Source organism: Capra hircus, chromosome 13, assembly GCF_001704415.2.
Source record: "Capra hircus breed San Clemente chromosome 13, ASM170441v1, whole genome shotgun sequence".
NCBI lineage: Eukaryota > Metazoa > Chordata > Mammalia > Artiodactyla > Bovidae > Capra > Capra hircus.
In genome coordinates, this window is record NC_030820.1 from 29,067,701 (window position 1) to 29,092,750 (window position 25,050).

Genomic DNA, 25,050 nt, shown 5'->3' on the forward strand with positions numbered 1-25,050 from the left:
GCTTTTTTCCCCACAAGCAAGACCATGCCCTTCAAATGATAGAAGTACCTAAAAACAAAAATTGTAGAGTGATTTCAAAGTTCCCCAGACTTTTATGACTGCCTGAGGTTGAGCCTGCAAAGGTTTTGAAAGAAGTGGAAAATGGGGCCAAACCACGAAGGAAATACAGGCTTTCTTTCACAATTGCAATGATTCCTGAAACCAAAAGTCACATGTGAGCTCTGGCTTCAAACTTTAGGCAAATATAGATCAGTGAATTTCCTTTGGTTCCTCCCTCTGGACATGAAGGTTGGATAATGGTAACCTGGTTGGGTAACCAGCAGAATCCTAACCAAGAGCTAATCAGATCAGTTGCTATAAGCTACTGGAAGGGTTCTCTAGAAAAGAGAAATGCAAATCAAAACTACCTCACACCAGTCAGAAAGAAAACCTCTACAAACAATAAATGCTGGAGAGGGTATGGAGAAAAGGGAACCCTCTGGCACTGTTGATGGGAATGCAAACTGATGCAGCCATATGGACAAAAGTATGGAGGTTCCTTAAAAAGCTAAAAATAGAACTACCATATGACCCAGCAATCCCACTACTGGGCATTTATCCTGAGAAAACCATGATGGAAAGAAACACATTTACCCCAATATTCATTGCAGCCCTATTTACAATAGACAGGACATGGAAGCAACCTAAATGTCCATTAACAGATGAATGGATAAAGATGTCGTGCATATACACAATAGAATATTACTCAGCCATAAAAAGGAACAAGATTGGGTCATTTGTGGAGATGTGGATGGACCTAGAGTCTGTCAAACAGAGTGAAGTAAGTCAGAAAGGCAAAAATATTGTATATTGATGCATATATGTGGAATCTAGAAAAATGGCACAGATGAACCTACTTGCAGGGCAGGAGAAGAGACATAGGGGTGGAAAATGGACATGTGGACAGGGATGGGAGGGGGATTGACATGCAGATTAGGACTGATGTATATACACCATGTGTAAAATAGTGGGAACCTGCGATGTAGCATAGGGAGCTCAGCTCGGTGCTCTGTGATGACCTAGAAGGATGGTGGGGGGTGGGGGGTGGGAGGAGGTCCAAGAAGGAGGGGATATACGTATACATATAGCTGATTCACTTTGTTGTACAATAGAAACTAACACAACATTGTGAAACAATTATACTCCAATTAAAAAAAGACCAAAGGAACCTCAGCACACACATATTTATCTGAATTCTCAAGAAATGTCACCTAAGAACCTCTCAAAAAAGAGTAAGAAAACAAATAATTCTGGAGAAATAAAATGAGAGTATCAAAAACCAGTTGAACACTGGAAAGCAATGATAAATAGGGAATATGTTCCCCAGAATGGAAAGAAGTTGGCACAGGAGATCATCAATATCAGCAGTAGATGGAGGTATTACATAATACGAATGTGTGTCATCATTAATCATTTGAAGCAGGATAGAGTTTGCAGATGACCCTGACGTTCTTAAATGCTATTGTTGTGCATAGAAACAATAGGATTTAACAGTATGCCTGGCATACTGCTATCCATGGAGTCTCAAAGAGTCAGACACGACTGAGTGACTGAACAACAACAATGCATAAAAACTCACTATATTTCTAAAAATTATGGCTTCTTTTCCCTATTTTAATCCCAGAGTTTGGGGGACTGGAACCAGATGGTATCCTTCGAACCTCAGATCCAAGATTTTTTTGGGGGAAGAGACTACTGCACAGTGGTTACTAGTGTGTTAAAAGAGGCTCTTGGAAATTTCCTATCCTACTTGACTCATCTCTTATTATAGATGTAAGATCATAGTTGTATAATTAGTCTTGTTTTATTTAAACTGCTGTAACTTTTTGCTTTAAAAAACTGTGCTCTAATACATGCAACATAAAATTTACCATCTTAACTGTTTCTAAGTATACAATTCAGTAGCATTAAGTACATTGACATTGTTGTGCAAACCCATCTCCAGAACTTTCACATCTTGCAAAACTGTAACTATAACCATTAAACAACTCCCCATTCACCCCTCTCCCCAGCCCCTGGCACCCACCTATGAACCTGACTACTTTCTATCCCTGTGAATTTGACCAGTCTAGATTCCTTGTATAAATGGAATTATGCAGTCTTTTTGTGACCAGCTTATTTCCCTTAGCAAAATGTCCTCTAAGTTCTTCTGTGTTGTACCACGTATCAGAATTTTCTTCCTTTCTAAGGCTGAATGATATTCTACTGTATGAAAAATATTGCACTGTATTGCAAATCATAAGATCCTGAACTTTGAGGTTGATGCTATAATTTGGATGAGATGTTGGGGAGTTTTGTCGGGGGTTGATCCCTGGTCAGGAAACTAAGATTTCACATGCTGTGGAGTAACTGAGCTCTTTGTGCCACAACTACTGAGCTCTTTGTGCCACAACTACTGAGCCCATGTGCCACAAACTAGAGAGTCCGTGCACCACAGTGAAAGATCCTGAGTGCTACCACTAAGCCCCGAAGAAGCCAACTAAAATAAATAAATATTTTTTAAAAAGAAGAAAGATGTGACTAACTGGCCAGAAGGCAGATTGATAAATTCACTGCAAAGGTATGAATTCAAATCTCCGTCCTTGTTATTGTCATTCCATCAAGAGATGGAACCAATGTTCCTACTGTTTGATTTTAGGATGACCAACAAAATTCAGCAGAAGTGATGATGTGGCAGTTTTGGCACATAGAATATACCCTTCTGCTTCCTCTATCTCATTCCAGCAAAAAAAAAAAAAATGCTGATGATACAGGGTGTGTATCTAGAATGCATGCATGCTAAGTCACTTCAGTCGTGTCCGACTTTGCAACCCCATGGACTGTAGCCTGCCAGGCTCCTCTGTCTCTGGGATTTCCCAGCAAGAACACAGGAGTGGGTTGCCATGCCCTCCTCCAAGGGACCTTCCTGACCCAGGGATTGAACCAGCATCTCTTATGTCTCCTGCATTGGCAGGCGTGTTCTTTACCACTAGTACCACCTGGGAAGCCCCACGTGTCTAGCATACATCATCTTTATTAATAAGACAACTAATAAATTTTGGCCAAAGGGAATGTTAAAGGGATCTAGCCTTGAGAGGGTTTGCATGACCTGCTCTGCCCAGTGGAACGCTTTCCCTCCTGGGCTCTCCCCTTCTCGGTCAGTCCACCAACTGACCACGGACACATATGCAAGCCCCGCTGAGATCAGCATAACTGCCTAGCTGACCCATAGATGTGTGAGAAAGAATCCATGGTTATTGTTTAAAGCCATTAAGTTGTGCAGTGTGGTTTTTTCCTGCATCAATAACTAACTGATAAGCTACAGGAAAGCAAAGACTGAAAGAAAATCTTAAAGATGGACACATTCTTTATCATCAACCGTGATAACTGTCTATATATCAGGTCTGTCGGAAAAAGACTCCTGCCAGGTTGATAATCTGCACATTCCACTCTGTGCTCACAAAAACAATGTCTCTTACTTTGGCATTGTGTTAACTCTCTCCTAATAGCTGGTCTGCTTTACACTCAGGTTGACGTGATCTTATTTTTTTTTAAAGTGACTCCATTTCTGGGCTTCCCTGGTGGCTCAGTACTAAAATCCACCTGACAATGCAGGAGACATGGGTTTGATCCCTGGTCTGGGAAGATCGCACATGCTGAGGAGCGACTAAGTTCATGCACCACAACTACTGAAGCCTGAGTGCCCTAGAGCCTGTGCTCTGCAACAAGAGAAGCCACCACAATAAGAATTCCACGTACCACAAAAAGAGTATTCCCGCTCTGCGGCTAGAGAAAGCCTGCACAGCAGCAAAGACCCAGCACAGCCCTAAATAAATAAATAGATAAAATTATATACATTTTAAAAAGTGACTCCATTTCTAAATGTGAAGGAAGCTATGACTGCGCCTTACCTTTTGCAATTGTGCATTTGAGCAGCACTTCTTGGGATCAGTGTGAGTGTGGTTTTCACCTCCTGCTGCTTATGATTCTGCTGAAACGCTTTCCTACTTGTTCAAAACCAGCAGGGTGATGTCACCCTGAGAACTGCAGACCAGTTACATATGAAACTTCACTGTGGGTGAGTCTGGCTTGCTCCCTGTGGAACAAGGTAGGGCCTGAGTGGGTGCCGAGGAACCTGCCAGAGATGTTGCAGCATGTCAGTGGGCGCTGATCACCAAGAGGAGATTATATTTGTACCGATTAAGTCGAACAGGTTACACTGTCTTTCTCTAAGCCCTCTTCCCTACCCCATGGGCTCTAGAAGAGCCAGAAGATGGGCATGTGGGGAGATCCTCTGAGCCGCTGGCAAACACTGGAATCAAAAGGTGGGGGTGGACTTGGCACTGGACCAAAGATTAAAGATTCAAACTGCATGTGACTGGAGTGAGTTTTTAATACCCGAAGTCACTGAAAGCCCTGGAGTCTGCCCAAGATATCACTAAGGGTGGGAAAGGGAGATTTGAAAGCATGGGTGAAAGCAGTGACTAAAGAAAAAGCATACCCATTTGATTTTATAAAAATAAAAAGAGCCAAATCCTAGGCCTCTGTATCATTTTATTTATTTGTAAATAGTGTCTCCTAGCAAAAACAGTACCATCCTTTGAAGAAGAAACTATAGTTAGATTCAAATCCCTCTTTGTGTTTATAGCCAGGGAAGAGGCTCATTTGAAAGATTTGCATACCATAAAACCTCATTGTTAAAGTTTGTTGAGGGTTATAGCCTGGTTGAATTTGTAAAAATTCTGAATTGGAGAATGCTTTTACAGAAATTTGTGCAAAGTGATTAAAGTCATCCTTTTTCATTAAAATCAACCATTCACTCACAGAGATTTCTTAGGTTATCCTTCTCATCCACTCAGGAGGGACACTTTAGCTGTTTACTCAGCATTGAAATGAGTTGGTGCTAATTGTTTTTCTGAATTTATTTGGCAGCACCAAGTCTTAGATGTGACACATGGGACCTGGCAGCATGTGAACTCTTAGTTGCAGTATGTGGGATCTAGTTCCCTGACCGGGGATGGAACCCAGCCCCCCTGCACTAGGAGCTCAGAGTCTTAGCTGCTGGACCACCAGGGGAATCCCCAACTATTAATATGTTCTTTCATCCTCATTGACCTCAACTTGCCCCTTTAACACCAGAGTCTTGCCTATTGGTGGTACATTGTGTGACCATCAACAGAGGAAACTGATTTGATCGTTGAAAGAAGTCAATGCTTGATGTTACAGCTGTTTAGTCCTCATAGCCTAACTTATAGAAAAAGAACAGAAACAGGCTCACAGATATCGAGGGCAAACTAGCGGTTACCAGGGGGCAGGAGGAAGGGGGAAAAGGTGAGATGGGGTAGAGGATTAAGACACTCAAACTACTGTGTTTAAAATAAACAAGCTAAAAGGACATAGTATACAGCACAGGGAAATATGGCCATTATTTTGTAATAACTTTAAATGGAGTATAATCTATAAAAACATTGGATCCTGAATGTACACCTGAAACTGACATAATATTATAAATCAACCGGACTTCAGGAAAAACACTAATTTGCAAAGATACATGCACCCCAGTGCTCATAGTAGCATTAGCTACAGTTGCCAAGATATGGAAGCAAATGGAGAGTCCATCAGCAGATGAATGGATGAGGAAAATGTGGCGTATATACACAATGGAGTCTTACTCAGCTATAGAAAGAACTGAAATTTGCCATTTGCAGCAAAACAGATGGATCTGGAGGGCATTACACTAAATGAAACAGTAGAAAGTGGTGCCAGAGAAACTATTTCAGAGATGTTCAAGCACTACATATATGCATAGAATTACCACGAGGCTAGGCCTCCCACAGAGCACGGCAGCACTTATAGTTCCAGGGGAGAAAACTAATGATTTATCACTGTCCATTGGTTTTTCTGCCTTGTTAAAGACCAAATGTTCAAATGGTCCTCTTTAGTTGGACACATATGACTTCACATCATTGCTGGCATGAGTTTCCTGGAGGATGTGGGCTTAGAGATGAATTTTGCATAAAAATAAGAATTTTTGGATCTTAGGTAGAGAGAGCAGAAGCCTTTGATGACAAATTGGAGCAGGGAGAAGAAAACCAAATGTCTTTTGCATAGTTGGCAGGGAAAGAACTCGTGAATAGACCTGGTAAGTGATATAATTAGGATAATTTGATAAAGAGTCTTGAAATCAAATGTGAATAAGTTGAATCCACTCAGAAGCATCCACCAATTATGTTGTCAAAGATGCAGGTGGGAAAAATGGATGTCACTACAGTGTTTGAACCTCTTGCAAGGACCAGAGTCTGGAGGCAAAACTGCCAGTTAGTGTGATTTATTTCAGATAAGAAATGACCCCAGATGGTCCCAGAGACTCTACAGTGGAGGAAGAAAACCAGCCAAACACACACACAAATTCAACAACAACAAAAATCCCCCATTACTTTAGCAACAAGCTAGTTGCAGGAAGGAATGGTTGATGACCCTCCACACCCAAGGGACGATGACGATGGATACTCAGGTGGTCTAAGGGAAATATGTTAGATGCTTAAGAGTAGTTACAGAGCTTTCTTGTAAATAGAATGAAGTATGATTACATTTGAAGTCAATTCCTACCAGGCCAGCCTTTGAATTGTTTACATTTACTTCTATTTTGCCAACAAAGGCCTGTCTAGTCAAAGCTATGGTTTTTCCAGTAGTCATGAATGGATGTGAGAGTTGGACTATAAAGAAAGCTGAGCACTGAAGAATTGATGATTTTGAACTGTGGTGTTGGAGAAGACTCTTGAGAGTCCCTTGGACTGCAAGGAGATCCAACCAGTCCATTCTGAAGGAGATCAACCCTGGGATTTCTTTGGAAGGAATGATGCTAAAGCTGAAAGTCCAGTACTCTGGCCACCTCATGCGAAGAGTTGACTCATTGGAAAAGACTTTGATGCTGGGAGGAATTGGGGGCAGGAGGAAAAGGGGACGACAGAGGATGAGATGGCTGGATGGCATCACCGACTCAATGGACATGAGCCTGAGTAAACTCCAGGAGTTGGTGATGGACAAGGAGGCCTGGCGTGTTGCAGTCCATAGGGTCACAAAGAGTCGGACGTGACTGAGCGACTGAATTGAACTTCTATTTTGCATGTCAAATTGATTTTTTAAGAACAAACATCAACAAAATTCAAGAGGATCATGTTCCAGGTGAACACTGTTTTATTTCGTCAACATGTATTTATTGTATATTTTCTCTGTAGGTGATAGAAAGGATGAAACAGAGGTGTATTTGTTACATCAGGTATTAGAGCAGAGACATTTAAAAAAAATCATTTTATCTTGATGTATAGCTGATTTACAATGTTGTGTTAGTTTCAGGTTTATAGCAGTGATTCACTTATACGTACACATACATCTATTCTTTTTCAGATTCTTTTCTCATATAGGTTATTAGAGTATTGAGTAGAGTTTCCTGTGCTATACAGTAGGTCCCTGTATATAGTCGTATGTACTGAATGAAGGCAGAAGGAGAAGGGAACAACAGAGAATAAGATGGTTGGTGATGGCATCACCTACTCGATGGACATGAGTTTGAGCAAGCTCCAGGAGTTGGTGATGGACAAGGAAGCCTGGCGTGCTGCAGTCCATGGGGTCAAAAACAGTCGGACATGACTGAACAACTAAACTGAACTGAACCTCCCAATTTATCCCTCCCACTACCTTTCCCCTTTGGTAACCATAAATCTGTTTTTTGTGTCTGCAAGTCTGTTTCTGTTTTGTAAATAAATTCATTTGTATCTTTTTTTAGATTCCACATCTAAGTGATAGCATATGATATTTGTCTTTCTCTGACTTATTCACTCAGTGTGACAATCTCTAGATCCATCCATGTTGCTCCAGCTGTCGTTATTTCATTCCTTTTTATAGCTGAGTGAGACTTTTTAATATATTCTTTCATATTAACTCTACACCAGCTCTGTGATGTAGGCATTATTCTCATTTTCCATTTGGGAATCTGAGCCTCAACGAGGTTATGTAACTTATCCAAAATAGTATCTTAGCAAATTCTTACAGCACTCACAGTGCTGTGTTGCAAGTGCCTGCTTTCTTGTTAGAGCAGACGCCGGTCTACACAATGTGCTACCCTACTCTGTCATCAGAATCCACTTGCCCCTGTAGACAGACACCGCAAATGCCAGATACTCACTTTGGCAGCTTCTCTCGCAACTAGAGGTGGCACTACAACCCCGTCGTGTCGATGAGACATAAAGACTATTCCTGGAGGCCATCGGGGGAAGTTCATGGTGTGATGCATTCAGTGAGCAGATGCAGCTATTGTCCAGCCACCTGTTAGATGGGAAAGATAAGAGCTTGGTCCTCAGTGCGTCACAGAGTCTTGAGCTCTAGGACCACCACCTGCAGGCTTTCATTAGGGGAGAAAAATAACCTCCTAGCGTTCAGGTTTCTGGGATTTGGATATTGTCTTAGTTGGAGCTGAGAGAATTCTACCAACACAGACAGGCCAGGCTCGCCTCTGTAGACCCGAATTCTCACCACCCACTTGGAGGGGGAGCGCCCTGCCAGCAAGTCACTGCAGGGAGACAGGGCAGCCTGCCTAGGACAGACAGAACCATCAAATCACCCTGCCTGAAAACATCCGCTGCCAAAGGGTTTGAAGGCCAAGCTGGATTCTCTCTTTTGGGAATTTTAACTGGAGATGTAGGGAAATGGTTATTTACCAGAGGAGGGAGAAGTAAAAACAAAAATGAGAACTTCCCTGGTGGTCCAGTGGTTAAGAATTCACCTGCCGATGCAAGGGCCACAGGTTCGATCCCTGGTTCAGGGAGATTTCGGGGCAACTAAGCCTGTACGCCACAACTACTGAGCCTGTGCAACTACAGCCCATGGTCCACAAGAGAAGTCACTGCAGTGAGAAGCCCACACACCGCAACAAAGAGGAGCCCCTGCTTGCCGCAACTACGGAAAACCCTCTCGCAGCAGCGAAGGCCCAGTGCAGCCGTAGATAAACGAAACAAGAGGAAGTGAGCAAAACAGAAGCTATGAGAAAAGCGGAGTCATATCAAGATGGTGAAGTGCGCTCCAGCGATTACTACCTGTCACCTCCTGACGCCCAGAGGATGAGATGACCAGAGGTGGAGATCACGGTGTGGACCAGTTATTCTCCTGAGGCTTCAGCTCCAGCCTCAGCTGAATTCTGCTGTTTAATGATCCTCTTCTCAATTTCATTTTTAGTTTCTAGAGAAAATTGGCTGAGAAGGGAAGGGGAGCTAAGAGAGCCCAGGCTGAGATGAGCCTGTTGTTTGCTCCTTAAGCATCTAGGAGCTTAGGAAAGCAGGCCTTCCTCTCAGAGCCTCCCAGCAGGCCCTGGATTCTAGGAAACCCCCTGAGATCTGATGGACGCAGAGGCCAGGGCACCCCCAGGACAGAATCCAGGGGACTCAGAGCAGCCTAGGCCTTTCTCTCCAACGTCAGGACCATGCTGTTTCCTTGCCAAATCCTCCAATCAGACCAGTACTTTCTTTTTTTCTTTTTTCTATTGACATATACTTTCTGTACAATATTATATGAGTTACAGGTATACAATATATTGGGCTTCCCAGGTGGCAGGAGTGGTAAAGAACCTGCCTGCCAATTCAGGAGATGTAAGAGACTTGGGTTAGATCCCTGGGTCAGAAAGATCCCCTGGAGGAGGGCACGGCAACCCACCCCAGTATTCTTGCTTGGAGAATCCCATGGACAGAGAGCCTGTCAGGCTACAGCCCATAGGGTTACAAAGAGTCAGACACGACTGAAGTGACTTAGCACACACATACACACACAATATATATGTTGATTCACAGTTTTTAAAGTTTATACTCCATTTATAGTTTTTTTAAATATATTTTTTATGTGGACCATTTAAAAAGTCTTCACTGAATTTGTCACAATATTGCTTCTGTTTTTGTTTTTTATATTTTGGCTTTTTGGCCACAATCCATGTGAGATCTTAGCTCCCCAACCAGGGATTGAACTGGCACTCTTGCAGTGGAAGCGTGGAGTCCTAAGCACTGGACCACCAGGCATGTCCTAAGAGGATGGCATCTTAAAGTGTAAAGTAAACTTTCCACTCAGAACAATAGTTCTGACATTTTCACCAACCATTTAAACATTACTAGAAAATGTAATCCTGTCTTCAGTAAAAGGAATTATTTCATGCCTATGATAATTAATAGTGAATAGCTTAGGAAAGGTTTTTTTGGTCATATGGACTGTTGACATAGAAGACACCACAATTTTAAAGTTAGAAGTGCATCCAATTTTCATGATGAAATTTTAAGTGATTTCTTTATATAACTATCTTTTTGCATTTTTTTTTCAACCCAGATAATGGATTGTATAACACCTGCCATCATGCTTTATGCTTTAACTTGTACTTCGTTTTTCTAAAATTATTTGTTATTTGGGACAAATGAACTTACAGAAGTATCTTTCTGAGATCAAGCCCGATTTCAGAATTTTCATATATATTTCAGGAGAAAATGTGAAGAATACTGCACTTTTTGAAAAAGAATCTCCTTAGCAAAACTATTAAAATCCATACCTACTGCTGGGAAAATATTCCAATAGTGTGATATTATGACCTGCTCTGTAAATGTTGAGAAATTCAAGAATCACACCCCTATCCTCTGCTATCTGCAGTGCCATCACATCCATCCCCCCAGCACCCACCACAGGTTCACCCATGGAGTCAGTTGTTTGAAAATTATTGTGGGACATTTCGAGGTTCTCAATACAAATGCAAGTAACCAGAAGCTTTTAAGAAGTATGGATCTTTAAAAAATTTATTATTGGAGTTGAATTGCTTTACAATGTTGTATTGGTTTCTGCTGTACAACAAAATTAATCAGCTGTATGTATGTGTGCTGTGCTTAGTTGCTTCAGTTGTGTCCGACTCTTTGCAACCATATGGACTGTAGCCCCCCAGGCTCCTCTGTCCATGGGGATTCTCCAGGCAAGAATACTGGACTGGGTTGCCATGCCCTCCTCCAGGGGATCTTCCCAACCCAACGATCGAACCCAGGTCTCCCGCATTGCAGGCAGATTCTTTACCGTCTTAGCCACCAGGGAAGCCCAAGAATAATAGAGTGGATAGCCTATCCCTTCTCCAGAGGAATGCAACTTCCCGACCCAGGAATCAGACTGGGTTCTCTTCCCTCTTGCACCTCCCTCTCACCAACAAAGGTGGGTATTTAAGAGCACTCCTTCCTGCGTGCTCTTTTCATGGTAAGCCTGTGACTCGTTTCATGGCATAACCTTAAGAGAAGTCAGTTTTTAAATTTTCACAGGACTTTATGACGATCCTTCTGAAAGATGTCACATATCTTCCATATTTAGTGGCTCAATTGGTCCATTCATTCTTCTATTCATTCTCTCAACATGGAAATGCATACTATTACCCCAACTTGTTTGAGGATATTTGGGGAATAGAAGAGTAACTATTGAGGCTGTAAGAATCAAGCTAAATCCCTCCTCAGTGTTGATTTTAATAGTCAGTTTTGACACCTGACACCAACACAACATTGTAAATCAACTATACTCCAATATAAATTAAAACAGGGACTTCCCCGGTGGCCCATTGGTTAAGAATCTGCCTGCTAATGCAGGAAACACAGGATTGATCCCTGGTCTGGGAAGATCCCACATGCCCCAGACCAACTAAGCCTGAGTGCCACAGCTACTGAAGCCTGTGTGCTCTAGAGTCTGTGTGTGTGTGTGTGTGTGTGTGTGTGTGCTCTAGAGCCTGTGCTCAGATATGAAGAGTAGTCCCTGCTTGCAGCAATTAGAGAAAGCTGATGCACAGCTATGAAGAAACTAAGTTTTATGCACAGAAAAAACTAAAAAAATAAAACACATCTGAAACGAATACAACACTGTAAATCAACTATACTCCAATAAAAATTAAAAAACAAAACAAAAGACAATTTTGAATTGAATGTTCTACATACCATTATTTCACATGAAACTCCTTCTTCTTCCTCACTGAAATCAGCCTATGGCTGCTCTGGCATCCTCTTACCTTATCCTTCTCTCTCTTTCTTTCTCTCCCTTTGGATAAGGCAGAAAGAAATGAAGAGAGGTGTTATTTTGCTTTTTGGAGATTCTTCAGGAACCAGACCTCTCTGGAGGGCAGAAACACCACATTAGAAAGTAAAGGTCAAGTTGCCTGCGGTGAAGCACAGGCTTTTGTTTGGCTGTTCTGTGTATTCCTCTGCTGGGCCCTGGAACCTCTGATTGTGCAGAGCAAGAACAGTCTGGTACTTTCTAATCCTGTAGCTGCTTTCATCACAGGTAGGGACAGGAAGAGCATGCTTGGGTTTCAGGGAAGCTGAATTTCTAGCTGCCTTTCAAACTTTTGGTGAGTCATCCTCCTGGATAAGTGAGAGAGGATACAGAGTAGCCGAGGGTAGGCAAAGATGCTCCTCCCAGATACCTCCTGCCTTCTTCCTGAGCCTCATGTTTCCTAGCCAGATCCCAGCTCTGACTTGAACATTGAATCTGGACTGTTAACTCAGGTTCATTTCACTCTGAACAGCCTGCTTCTCAGCTTACCTGTGTCTGATTTTTATCCTGGATTTCAGAACCTGATACTGCTGTTTTCCTTCTGATTTTCTAGCATAGATTTATTCCCCCTGCTGTTTTGGATTCTCAACCTTGGTTTCTGACATGTTGAGGCTGGGAAGCCGAACTGGGTCCTCAGGGAGCACCCAGTCCTCGGCTCTGTGGGTCAGCTATTGGACATGACCGTGGGGGTGCAGTTTGCCTTGCTGCCCGCATCTCTGAGCTCTAGAACTTCTATGTCTTATTTTCAAATCCTCTTTTTTTTTCTTTTTTAAAACTAGGTACAGTGTTCTTCATGACTGTGAGTAGAACAAATCCTTTGTACTGTGGGTAATTAGAGATGAAGAAAGGTTTGCTTTCATCAACATTTTTTAAATTAGCTGTTGTACTGATAGCTCAAGTCACACCTGACTTTCTTTTGAGATAACTGTGACAGTGTGAGCTATCACTTAGCACAACTGCCTACCTCTGTGGTGGCATTTCTCCAATTTGTAATGCGGTTGGGGTGACTTCTAGGAGTTCATGTGAATAATCTACAGTCATTCAATTTCAGTTGTCACACACTGAGTGACTGAATCCCATGAAGCATTCTTTGATACCAGTCTTTTGAAAAACAAAAAGCCTATTTATGACGAGGTGAACAATAAGAAATGATAAAAATTTCAAATGAATAGCAGTGAAAGTGAAAGTCGCTCTGTCATGTCCAGCTTTTTGTGACCCGATGGACTATACAGTTCATGGGAGTCTCCAGGCCAGAATACTGGAGTGGGTAGCCGTTCCCTTCTCCAGGGGATCTTCCCAACCTAGGGATTAAAACCCAGGTCTCCCATGTTGCAGGCGGATTCATTGGCCCAACTTCCCCTGACCCTACAGATAGCATGGTCGCTTCCTTATGCAGGATTTGATGGGAGAAAGATGCAGTAACGTTGATGACTTTCTCCAGCCAAGCCTTGGCTGCCTCTGGTTTCTAATCCCAGCGACATTTTTGTTCTTATGGAAGGTTGGGAAGGGTCAAGTTGGCTCTTAAGATATCATCTGGCATGTAATCTTTTTTAGTATTAAAGAATATTAAGTATAGATACTGAGAATAAAATGTATAATTTGCTTTATAAGAGTTTGGTATATTAAAATTACATTAATCAAGGCATGATTTTTCTTTCACTACAAATAATGCACACAGTTTTCAATATAAAGAAGGTATTGTTAATGTGTACTTAAAACCGAGTGGCTATAGAAAGCTATAGATGGTTTTCAGGAAGCAAATTCTATTTGTTTTGGATATATATATTATACAATCATATATACATATATAAAATTTCAAATAATGAGCTGAATTGAAGCAATGGTGTGTATTAAAGTTTTGACAACATTTGCACAGTAAATGTTTGATAGGCTTATTTAAAGAAATGCTTTACTATCAAATATTATCTTAAAGCAAGACTAAATTTTGGTTATTTGTTAGAATGACATATAACACACTGATCTTGGTATATTTATTCTGCTTTTAACTAGAAGCAGTGCATGTAACTATCTCCTGTGTAATAGTCTTAGTAATCAGAGATTCTGTAAACAACTCACAAAGTGTATTGTAAACAATTCTTAGTAGAAAGAAAATGAAAGGAAAGCAAGATTTCACAAAAATTATATATTTCTATGTTTGAAAAAGGATATCATCTGAATGTAGAAAACAAACTTATGGTTACCAAGGGGGAAAGAGGGGGAGGGATAAATTGAGAAATTGGAACAGACATATATACAGTACTATATACAAAATAGATAACCCATAAGAACCTACTGTATAGTACAGGAACTCTACTCAATACCCTGTAATGGCCTATATGGGAAACGAATCTAAAAATGAGTGGATATATGTGTATGTATAACACTTTGCTGTACAGCAGAAACTAAGACGATATTGTAAATCAACTATACTCCAATCAGTTGAGTTCAGTTGCTCAGTCGTGTCCAACTCTTTGTGACTCCGTGAACCGCAGCACGCCAGGCTTCCCTGTCCATCACCAACTCCCAGAGTCCACCCAAACCCATGTCCATTGAGTCGGCGATGCCATCAAACCATCTCATCCTCTGTCGTCCCCTTCTCCTCCTGCCCTCAATCTTTCCCAGCATCAGGGTCTTTTCCAATGAGTCAGTTCTTCACATCAGGTGGCCAAAGTATTGGAGTTTCAGCTTCAACATCAGTCCTTCCAATGAACACCCAGGGCTGATCTCCTTCAGGATGGACTGGTTGGATCTGCTTACAGTCCAAGGGACTCTCAAGAGTCTTCTCCAACACCACAGTTCAAAAGCTTCAATTCTTCAGCTTTCTTTATAGTCCAACTCTCACATCCATACATGACTGCTGGTAAAACCATAGCCTTGACTAGACGGACTTTTGTTGGCAAAGTAATATCTCTACTTTTTAATATGCTGTCTAGGTTGCTCATATCTTTCCTTCCAAGGAGTAAGCGTCTTTTAATTTCATGGCTGTAGTCACCATCTGCAGTGATTTTGGAGCCCTGAAAAATAAAGTCTGACACTGTTTCCACTGTTTCCCCATCTATTTGCCATGAAGTGATGGGACCGGATGCCATGATCTTAGTTTTCTGAATGTTGAGCTTTAAGCCAACTTTTTCACTCTCCTCTTTCACTTTCATCAAGAAGCTCTTTAGTTCTTCTTCACTTTCTGCCTTAAGGGTGGTGTCATCTGCATATCTGAGGTTATTGATATTTCTCCCGGCAATCTTGATTCCAGCTTGTGCTTCCTCCAGCCCAGCATTTCTTATGATGTACTCTGCATATAAGTTAAATAAGCAGGGTGACAGTATACAGCCTTGACGTACTCCTTTTCCTGTTTGGAACCAGTCTGTTGGTCCATGTCCAGTTCTAACTGTTGCTTTCTGACCTGCATACAGATTTCTCAAGAGGCAAGTCAGGTGATCTGGTATTCTTATCTCTTTAAAAATTTTCCACAATTCAGTTCAGTTCAGTCGCTCAGTCGTGTCCGACTCTTTGCGAACCCCTGAATCGCAGCACGCCAAGCCTCCCTGTTCATCACCAACTCCCGGAGTTCACTCAGACTTGCGTTCATTAAGTCAGTGATGCCATCCAGCCATCTCATCCTCTGTTGTCCCCTTCTCCTCCTGCCCCCAATCCCTCCCAGCATCAAAGTCTTTTCCAGTGAGTCAACTCTTCGCATGAGATGGCCAAAGTACTGGACTTTCAGCTTTAGCATTATTCCTTCCAAAGAAATCCCAGGGTTGATCTCCTTCAGAATGGACTGGTTGGATCTCCTTGCAGTCCAAGGGACTCTCAAGAGTCTTCTCCAACACCACAGTTCAAAAGCATCAGTTCTTGAGTGCTCAGCCTTCTTCACAGTCCAACTCTCACATCCATACATGACTACTGGAAAAACCATAGCCTTGACTAGACGGACCTTAGTCGGCAAAGTAATGTCTCTGCTTTTGAATATGCTATCTAGATTGCTCATAACTTTTCTTCCAAGGAGTAAGCGTCTTTTAATTTCATGGCTGCAGTCACCATCTGCAGTGATTTTGGAGCCCCCAAAAATAAAGTCTGACACTGTTTCCACTATTTCCCCATCTATTTCCCATGAAGTGATGGGACCGGATGCCATGATCTTCGTTTTCTGAATGTTTCCACGGTAAAAATGAATAAAAATATATCATCTGAATAAGCAAGGTGTCACTGCAGCAGCCCCTGCATGGAGCTCAGCCCTTCTCAGAACTCTTCTGCCAGCCAGGATCCTTCAGATCCCACTGGTCCTTCATCACTAGAGCTATTCTAGCAGATGGGAACTGCCGATCTTTTGTTGCCCCATTTATTTTTACGTGGGAGAAGAATACTGATCCATACCAGACCTCAATCCATTTCTCTACATCTTGTGTAGACCAGGACATTCTATGGCATGTCCTAAAGCATTTCTGTACCCCAAACATCAGCATGGCCATAACAATTTATAATAGGAGAAGCCCCAACACTCAGGAACACTGCTTTACCTTTCGTGGTTCTAACAGGGTGAGATAATCACAAACAGCTTTAAAAATGATTGGTTAAGCTTAACGCAGGACTGGTTACATGAGTGAGCTTTGAAAGCAGAACCCTGTTACATTTTTTTTCTAAAATTTTATTGGCGTGTAGTTGCTTTACAATGTTGTGTTGGTTTCTGCTGTACAGCAAAGTGAATCAGCTACACGTATACATGCCTGCGTGCATGCTAAGTGACTTCAGTCATGTTCGACTCTGTGTGACCCAATGGGTTGCCTCCCACCAGGCTTCTCTGGCAAGAGAATCCATGGGATTCTCCAGGCAAGAATACTGGAGTGGATTGCCATGTGCTCCTCCAGGGGATCTTCCTGACTCAGGGATCAAAACTGTGTCTCTTATGTCTAATCTGCAATGGTTGGCAGGTTTTTTACCACTAGCCACTGGGAAGCCCATCCGTGCATGTGCGTGTGTGTATACATTTATATATGTGTGTATACACGTATCTCTTTTTGGATTTCTTTCCCATTTATGTCACTACAGAGCATTGAGTAGAGTTCTCTGGGGCTTCCCAGGTGGTTCAGTGGTAAAGAATCTGCCTGAGAATGCAGGAAACGTGGGTTTGATCCCTGGGTTGGGAAGATTCCCTGGAGTAGGAAATGGCAACCCACTCCAGCGTTCTTGCCTGGAAAATTCCATGGACAGGAGAGAGCCTGTTGGGCTGCAATCCATGGGGTTGAAAAGAGTTGGACATGGCATGAGATGGCTGGATGGTATCACCGACTCGATGGACGTGAGTCTGAGTAAACTCTGGGAGTTGGTGATGGACAGGGAGGCCTGGCGTGCTGTGATTCATGGGGTCGCAAAGAGTGGGACACGACTGAGCGACTGAACTGAACTGAGCAGCTGAGCACACCACTGAGCTAGACAGTAGAGTCTCATATAATGAGATATCAACTCACCCTGGTCAGAATGGCCGTTACTAAAAAAATCTACAAACAATGTATGTTGGAGAGAGAGTAGAAAAAAAGGAAACTCCCCTAAACTGTTGTTGGGAGTGTAAATTGATACATCCACTATGGAGAACAGTAGGGGAGTGGTTCTTAAAAAACTAAAAATAGATTACCATATGACTCAGCAGTTCCACTACTGGCATATACCCAGAGAAAACCATCATTTCAAAAGACACATGCACCCGTCTCACATTTGTTTCTGTTTCCCAGCATTTTGTTTAGTGCTTCCTGCTGGTTACTACTTGAGAAGTAACTGCTTAATGCTGAATGATCTTACACGAACTAAAACAACATACACTGTTTTAAGAGAATTTATCTTCTTATTTCAGCCTTTAAGGACCTCGGTAAGTGCAAGAGGAGTCATTAGAAAAAGCGGAAAGATAAAAAGGGACTAAAATCTGATTCTTACTCAAGAGGAAATAATTACTTGGCAGAAGTCACCCACCATCTCTGATACAGAAGGAACAGGGAATAGTTAATGCAAATTCAAGTTAAAAATAGCCACATGTAATTTATGCATAGATATTTTTCAGCCATCCCTCCTCCAAATAGCTTCAGGGTTGAGTACTTTGGATAAATGATGTCAGGGGATCCATATGTAGGGCAAATAGCATGTGAAAAAATTCACCAGTTCTATCAAGTTCCTGATGTACTGTCTTTGAAGTTCCTCAAATGATTCTCTTTAGAGGAGAATATCCATTTTTCCAGGGCTTCACTTGGGCTGGTTAGCCACTCTTGCCGTTCGCAGCTGTAGGTCACCTCCCTGTGGTCAGTGAAACCAGCCTCAATCTAACCCTTTATTAAATCTTCAGATAAGGAGACTGAACCAGGGGCCTCTAAGGGCCTTTTGGCCCCTCATTCTGGGATGACATGTAATCATCAGAGTAGATCTGGAAGCAGTGAGCTTCTCTCTCTGCACGTTTCCCCCCTTATTCCTCTGAATTACAGCTGTGAGGGCAGGTGTGAGGTTAATTTTCTAAATCCCTTAAATGGCTCAAGTTTGGAAGCTCCTGTCCTCCCTAGTCCTCCCCTTGAGAGCCAGCGTGGAGATGCCACGCTGCTCCAGGGGATGCCGAGTGGAGTCAGGTCCCCGCTTTGTTTCTTCTCTGGATGTGAGCCCCCAACTCCCCATGCTGAGAAGCGCCCTCCTCTGCCCTAGGGCTTCCGCTGCCATCCTCTACTGCCTCCTTCTACTGTTTCTCTCCTTCTGATACTTTTTAAAAAAATGAAACAGCAGGACTACAAGCTAAGAACAAGTCCTTCTTGCCACAGTCTAGCACAAGCAGTTTAAAATGCTATTTTTTTTTTTAACTGAAATCATTTTAGAAAAGTCATTACACGACGTCCGGAATAGATAAATCAGGAAAGATTAGGAGATTCTGTCTTGGCTTTTGAGCTCACAGAACCCTGTTATATTTTAGAATAATTTGAAAACCAATTGCTTAGGATACTGAAGAAGGAGAAATTACTGGGGAAAAAAAAATCAGTAAAAACACTCTGCCTGTTCCCTTAGCTGTTACAAATGTATGGTATAAGGAAATAAGACCAACTGGGGCTTTTTGGTTTTTTTTTTTAAAACTTTATTTTTTATTGTGTGTGTGTGTGTGCTTATTTATTTACTGGCTGCACCACTCAGCTTGTGGGATCTTAGTTCCTTGGCCAGGGACCCAGGCCCAGAGCAGTGAGAGTCCATGTCTTAACCACTGGACCGCCAGGGAATTTCCTTGGGCTCACTTATGAGAGCTTTCTTTGGGTTCTTTCATTTTCCCCATTCATAGTGATGGGGGCATTATGACCTGGGTGAACCAAATTTAAAAAAAAATTGGAGTAGGAAGTCAAAGACAGTGAGTCATACAGAACTATCTCTTTATCAGGATCAGATCCAACAAAAAGAATGATGAACAGGAAATGTCCAATATCACATGAGGTTAGAGTTTAAGAAACAAGTTCTACATAAGTATAGAAAGAATAGAATCAACTTCATGGGCTTGTAACAAAGCCAGAGAGTGTGCCTAGCATACTCCTTCAGTCTCTTAGTTGCGCTTTATCTAGGCCTAGGAAATGGCACCCCACTCCACTATTCTTGCCTGGAGAATCCTAGGGACGGGGGAGCCTGGTGGGCTGCCGTCTATGGGGTGGCACAGAGTTGGACACGACTGAGCAACTTAGCAGCAGCAGAAGCAGCAGCAGCCCCCCTTAGTTTAACGGTCATGTCTTTGTCCAGGCTTATGCCCCGGGAAAATTCAAAATAATGATTTAGGATGCGAATCCTCTGTCGCCTGCCCCTACACTGCAACCCAGCATCTGTGCAGGTGGGGTCAGTGCCCCTGTGTTTAGCAGGGGAATCATGCCTCCCTTGAGCCCTACTCATCTTTCCTACAAGCTTTTCCTCTATTGATTTGACATAGAGAGTTTGGCTTTTCCAACTACATCCACCTGTTAAAAACTGTCAGATTGTGATCCTCCTCCTTTGGGAAGAAGGAAGAGGAGCATTTCAGCCTGAACAAGAGGGACCCAGGCCCATTTGCCTCCACTAGTCCATCTGCAGGTATTTTTCAAGCAGTAACTTTTATAACAGAGCGTCAGAGTTGAGTCTCTATAAATGTCCATTGGTAATCACACCAGTGTATTAACAAGGCCACATAGCAGGGCTGGTAGGGCACATGAACAGAAATAAGAGAACCTGGTTCTAAAAGGAGAGGGTGAGATGTATGGAAAGAGTAACATGGAAACTTACATTACCATATGTAAACTAGATAGCTAATGTGAATTTGCTGTATGGCTCAGGAACCTCAAACAGGGGCTCTGTATCAATCTAGAGGGGTGGGATGGGGCAGGAGATTAAAAAAAAAAAAAGTTGTATCTGTATTCTAAAGTTAATGGAAGGGGAAGGGGAAAGGAGGATAAATAGTTTAATTTAGCCAAAAATTTTTACTTTAGAAGAATTGGTTGATTTAAGTCCTACAACCATTTCTAAGCACTAGCTTCCAAATTAACCAGTTGTTTGAATGAAATGGCAAATTTTCTTTCTTACCCTCAAGCCAGGCTCACATGGCTACCACCTAAAATCAATGATTAAAAAATGCTTAGTAGTAAATAATAAAAAGCAGAAACTGTCAGGTTGGTGACACTTCTGGTCACTCTCAATGAACACCAGTCTTACAGACCACTGAAAGTGAAAGTGAAATTTAGTCGAAAGTCGGCCGAACTCTTTGAGATCCCGTGGACTGTAGCCTGCCCTGCTCCTCTGCCCATGGAATTCTCCAGGCACGAGTACTGGAGTGGGCTGCCATTTCCTTCTCTAGGGATCTTCTCAACCCAGGGACTGAACCTGAGTTTCCTGCATTGCAGGCAGATTCTTTACCAATTGAGCCACTTGGGAAGGCATACAAACTTTTAGGTGACAAAATGAGTTTCAATTTATTAATCAGAAAACTCAGTCCTGTGAACAGTCAAAACTTCTGCTGGTTTTGCCATTGGACTTTTCTTCCCAGGTGGGGTCACCATGATGGAGAACACAGGATCAGACCGGAGGACTGTGGTTTGTGGCCCCCCTCCTGCCACTCCAGTCTCCTTGCTCTTAGAGGTTTCTTCTCCCTCCTCAGCGTCTGGCCCTGGGTTTAGGGGCAGAGGACTGGAGTTCACAGCACTGTTTTGTTTAAAGAAAGCCTCCAAGATGCTCCCACTCTCACGACTCTTTTGTAAGTGGGCTAAGAGAATGGGAAAGTTCCTAGACATTTTCTTTGTGAGGTCTGCACACCTGTACTCTGCAACACCAGTATCAGCTTCTGGCAAAGCCCTTTCCCTTTCTGAGTCATTCAGAGCATTCTTTGCAAGACTAACTCATTCTTTTTCTTTTTAAATTGAAGTATAGTAGACAGCAAGGAGGTCAAACCAGTCAATCGTGAAGGAAATCAACCCTGAATACTCATTGGAAGGACTGATGCTAAAGCTGAAGCTCCAATACTTTGGCCACCTGATGTGAAGAGCTGACTCATTGCAAAAGACTCTGATGCTGGGAAAGATTGAAGGCAGGAGAGGGGGACAACAGAGGATGAGATGGTTGGACGGCATCAGTGACTCAATGGACATGAGTTTTAGCAAACTCCAGGAGATAGTGAAGGACAGGGAAACCTGGCATGCTGCAGTCCATGGGGCCTCAGAGAGTCGGACACAATGTAGTGACTGAACAACAGCAATAGTTGATCTACAAAATTTTGTTAGTTTCAGGTGTTTGGAGTGATTTTGTTTTATATATACATATTTTTTTCCAGATTATTTTCCATTAGAGACAGTTACAAGATACTGAGTATAGGTCCCTGGGTTATATAGTAAATTCGTAGTTGCTTATCTTTTATTTATTTGTTTATTGGCTGTGCTGCATAGCATGTAGGATCTTGGTTCTGCACTGGGGACCAAACCCATGCCTGATGAAGTAGAAGCTGGGGGTCTTAACCACTGGACCACCAGGGAAGTCCCTATCTAATTTATATATAGTAGTTTGTGTCTCTTAATCCCATACTCCTAATTATCCCTCCCCGCTCAGTTTCCCCTTTGTTTTCTGTAAGACTAACTCATTCTTAAGAGAGTAAAGGCTGAAGTTTGTAGATGAATCTGGCCTGGCCTCTCTAAGGTCTCTGAACTCTGAACCACATGTAGCTGTGACATTATTTAGCAAGAGGCATCCCTCCTGTGTGCTTCCACATAGAGATGAGCCACACCTGATCATTCCATGGCATGGTTTCCTCCATTGGTCAGAATTTATCTTTCAAAGATGCTCGCTCTGTTCACAACTTTACAGTCTTGGAGAGGCATGCTGGCTGTACCACTTAATCTATTAACTATCCCCAGGGTCTTCTGAGGATCCCTGGTGGCTCAGCCTGTAAAGAATCTGCCTGCAATGCGGGAGACCCGGGTTTGATCCTTGGGTCGGGAAGATTCCCTGGAGAAGGAAATGGCAACCCACTCCAGTATTCTTGCCTGGAGAATCCCATGGACAGAAGAGCTTGGTGGGCTACAGTCTACAGGGTTGCACAAGAGTTGGACACAACTGAGTGACACACACACACACACACACACACACACACACACACACACACACACACACATATATATATATGGACTTCTGAGGCTCCGAGGCTTCAGTTCAGCATGAAATCTATACTATTCTTTCTATTTAGTTTTTCTGCATGAATTAACCTAAACTCAACCATCCTTGTGGTGGGAGAGTTTCATATACAGACGTCAGAGTCTTTTATCTTGTCTACTTGCACGGTTAGTGTCTCAAATATATGTATCAGGAGAACCAAGGGTGACAGCCTGGCATGCCAGGGGCAGGATCTGCTCCTCTTGGACCACAGCAGTTTTACAAGTAAAGTGCTTGGAGCATCTTCCACAGAAGCAAATGCTGGGGCTACAGGACTTGGGGCTCTGTGGACTGGTTAGGAGTTCTACAGCCTGAAGCAAGAATGGGAATTTTCTATTCACAACAATTTTAAACAACTCAGAACCTTTTCGTACTGGGGCTGGTGACACTTGGAAGGAGGGTGTCAGACAGAACCGTCACCCTGTTTCTGTCTTGGCCAAAAGCAGAGGTTATGAACAGGGAGATGACAGAAGGGCCATGAAAGGATTTTGTCAGCAGATCCATACATTGAAACAATTGGGAGTGACTTTATCAAAGCAAGCAGATAGCAGATAATCATACTGGGTGAGAAATCTCATTGAGAATGTGGTGACTTAATCCACCAAGGGTTTCTGAAATCCTGAATTCCTAGGGCAGGATCTGTGTTATAGGCTTCACAGGACAGAGGCAGAAAAAACTCTGAGTCATACTATGGCATTTTTATAATTATTCCAAAGGTTATTCTCAAATGAAACAAGAAGTCATTGTTATTAACAGTATTCCTAAAATCAGAGAGATTCTCAGTCATGAGAGATGCCATCATCTGACAGCTAATGTCTCCAAAGATAAAGTTAAGGACACTTCCTGTGTGTGAGAGGATTCCCACCTTTTAATTAACACATGCATCACCTCACATATTTATCTCTTTTTTTTTGGTGAGAATGTTTACATTTTACTCTCTTAGCAAATTCTAATTACTATACAACACAGCATTATCAACATTGTCACCAAGGTTTTTGTCTTATAATGGAAAACTTGTACCCTTTTACCAAGCTCTTCTAATTCTCCCAACCCCCAGCCCTGGCAACTGCTCTTCTACCTTCTGTTTCTATGAGACTGATTTTATTTTTTTAGACTCCACATGTAAGTGATATCATGCAGGACTCTTCTGTGTCTGTCTTGCTTGTTTAGCATAGTGTTCTCCAGGTCCATCCATGTCATTGCACATGGCAGGATTAAGTTTTTTATTCAATTAAATGACTAAGGTACCGCTGAAAAATTCAAGATGTTAATGTAGTAGTAAGTTCAGCTTTATATCTTCCAGGTACATCTACCTGGAGTCTTATGCACAAAGAATAAACATTCAGAGAAATATTTCCAAGTTCTGTAGAACTGAGTTCTGTAAATAAGACTGTAAACCGACAGCACCCTACCCTTGGTTCTTGTTGTCTCCACTTCTCTTTTCCCAAAAAACTCTCTCCCTCGACTTTGTAAATGGAGTATAAATCTCACTCTTTCTTGGACCTCCCTGGGCTCTCCTTATCATGTTAGCCCTGATCTATTTTATCTGTGAATTGTAGTTAAGTCAATCTGGGCTTTGTCTCAGCAGAAAAGGCACCTGTTCCTAAACTGACAGCTGTGATTGACATTGTGATTGGTCAGATGAGTTGGCTGGATGTTCCCTGGTGGCTCAGAGGTTAAAGCGTCTGCCTGGAATGCGGGAGACCTGGGTTCCATCCCTGGGTCAGGAAGATCCCCTGGAAAAGGAAGTTGCAATGCACTCCAGTACTCTTGCCTGGAGAATCCCATGGAGGGAGGAGCCTGGTAGGCTAGAGTCCATGGGGCTGCAAAGAGTCAGACACGATTGAGCAACTTCTTTCTTTCTTTTCACTTAATGTGCTTTGGGCTTATAGTGTGGGTGCGTGTTAAGGCAACATGTCATCACAAAGGCAGCCGCAAGTGGATTTGTCCCTTTGCAAATTCATAGGTACACCTGCCAAGGTGTATACAAGGTTGAATGTAGAGCTTAAGAGGAACAAAGAAACTTAGTTAAGAAAAAGGGAAGAAGAGGAGATTTTTAAAATTAATCCAAAAGAAATCAACGCAGGGGAGAAAAAGAACCCTCCTACACTGTTGGTGGGAATGTAAATTGGTGCAGCCACTATAGAGAACACTGTGGAGGTTCCTTAAAAACTAAAAATAGAGCTACCATATTATTATGTAATCCTACTCCTGGGCATATATCTGGACAAAATTATAATTCAAAAAGACACACGTACCCCAGTGTTTATTGCA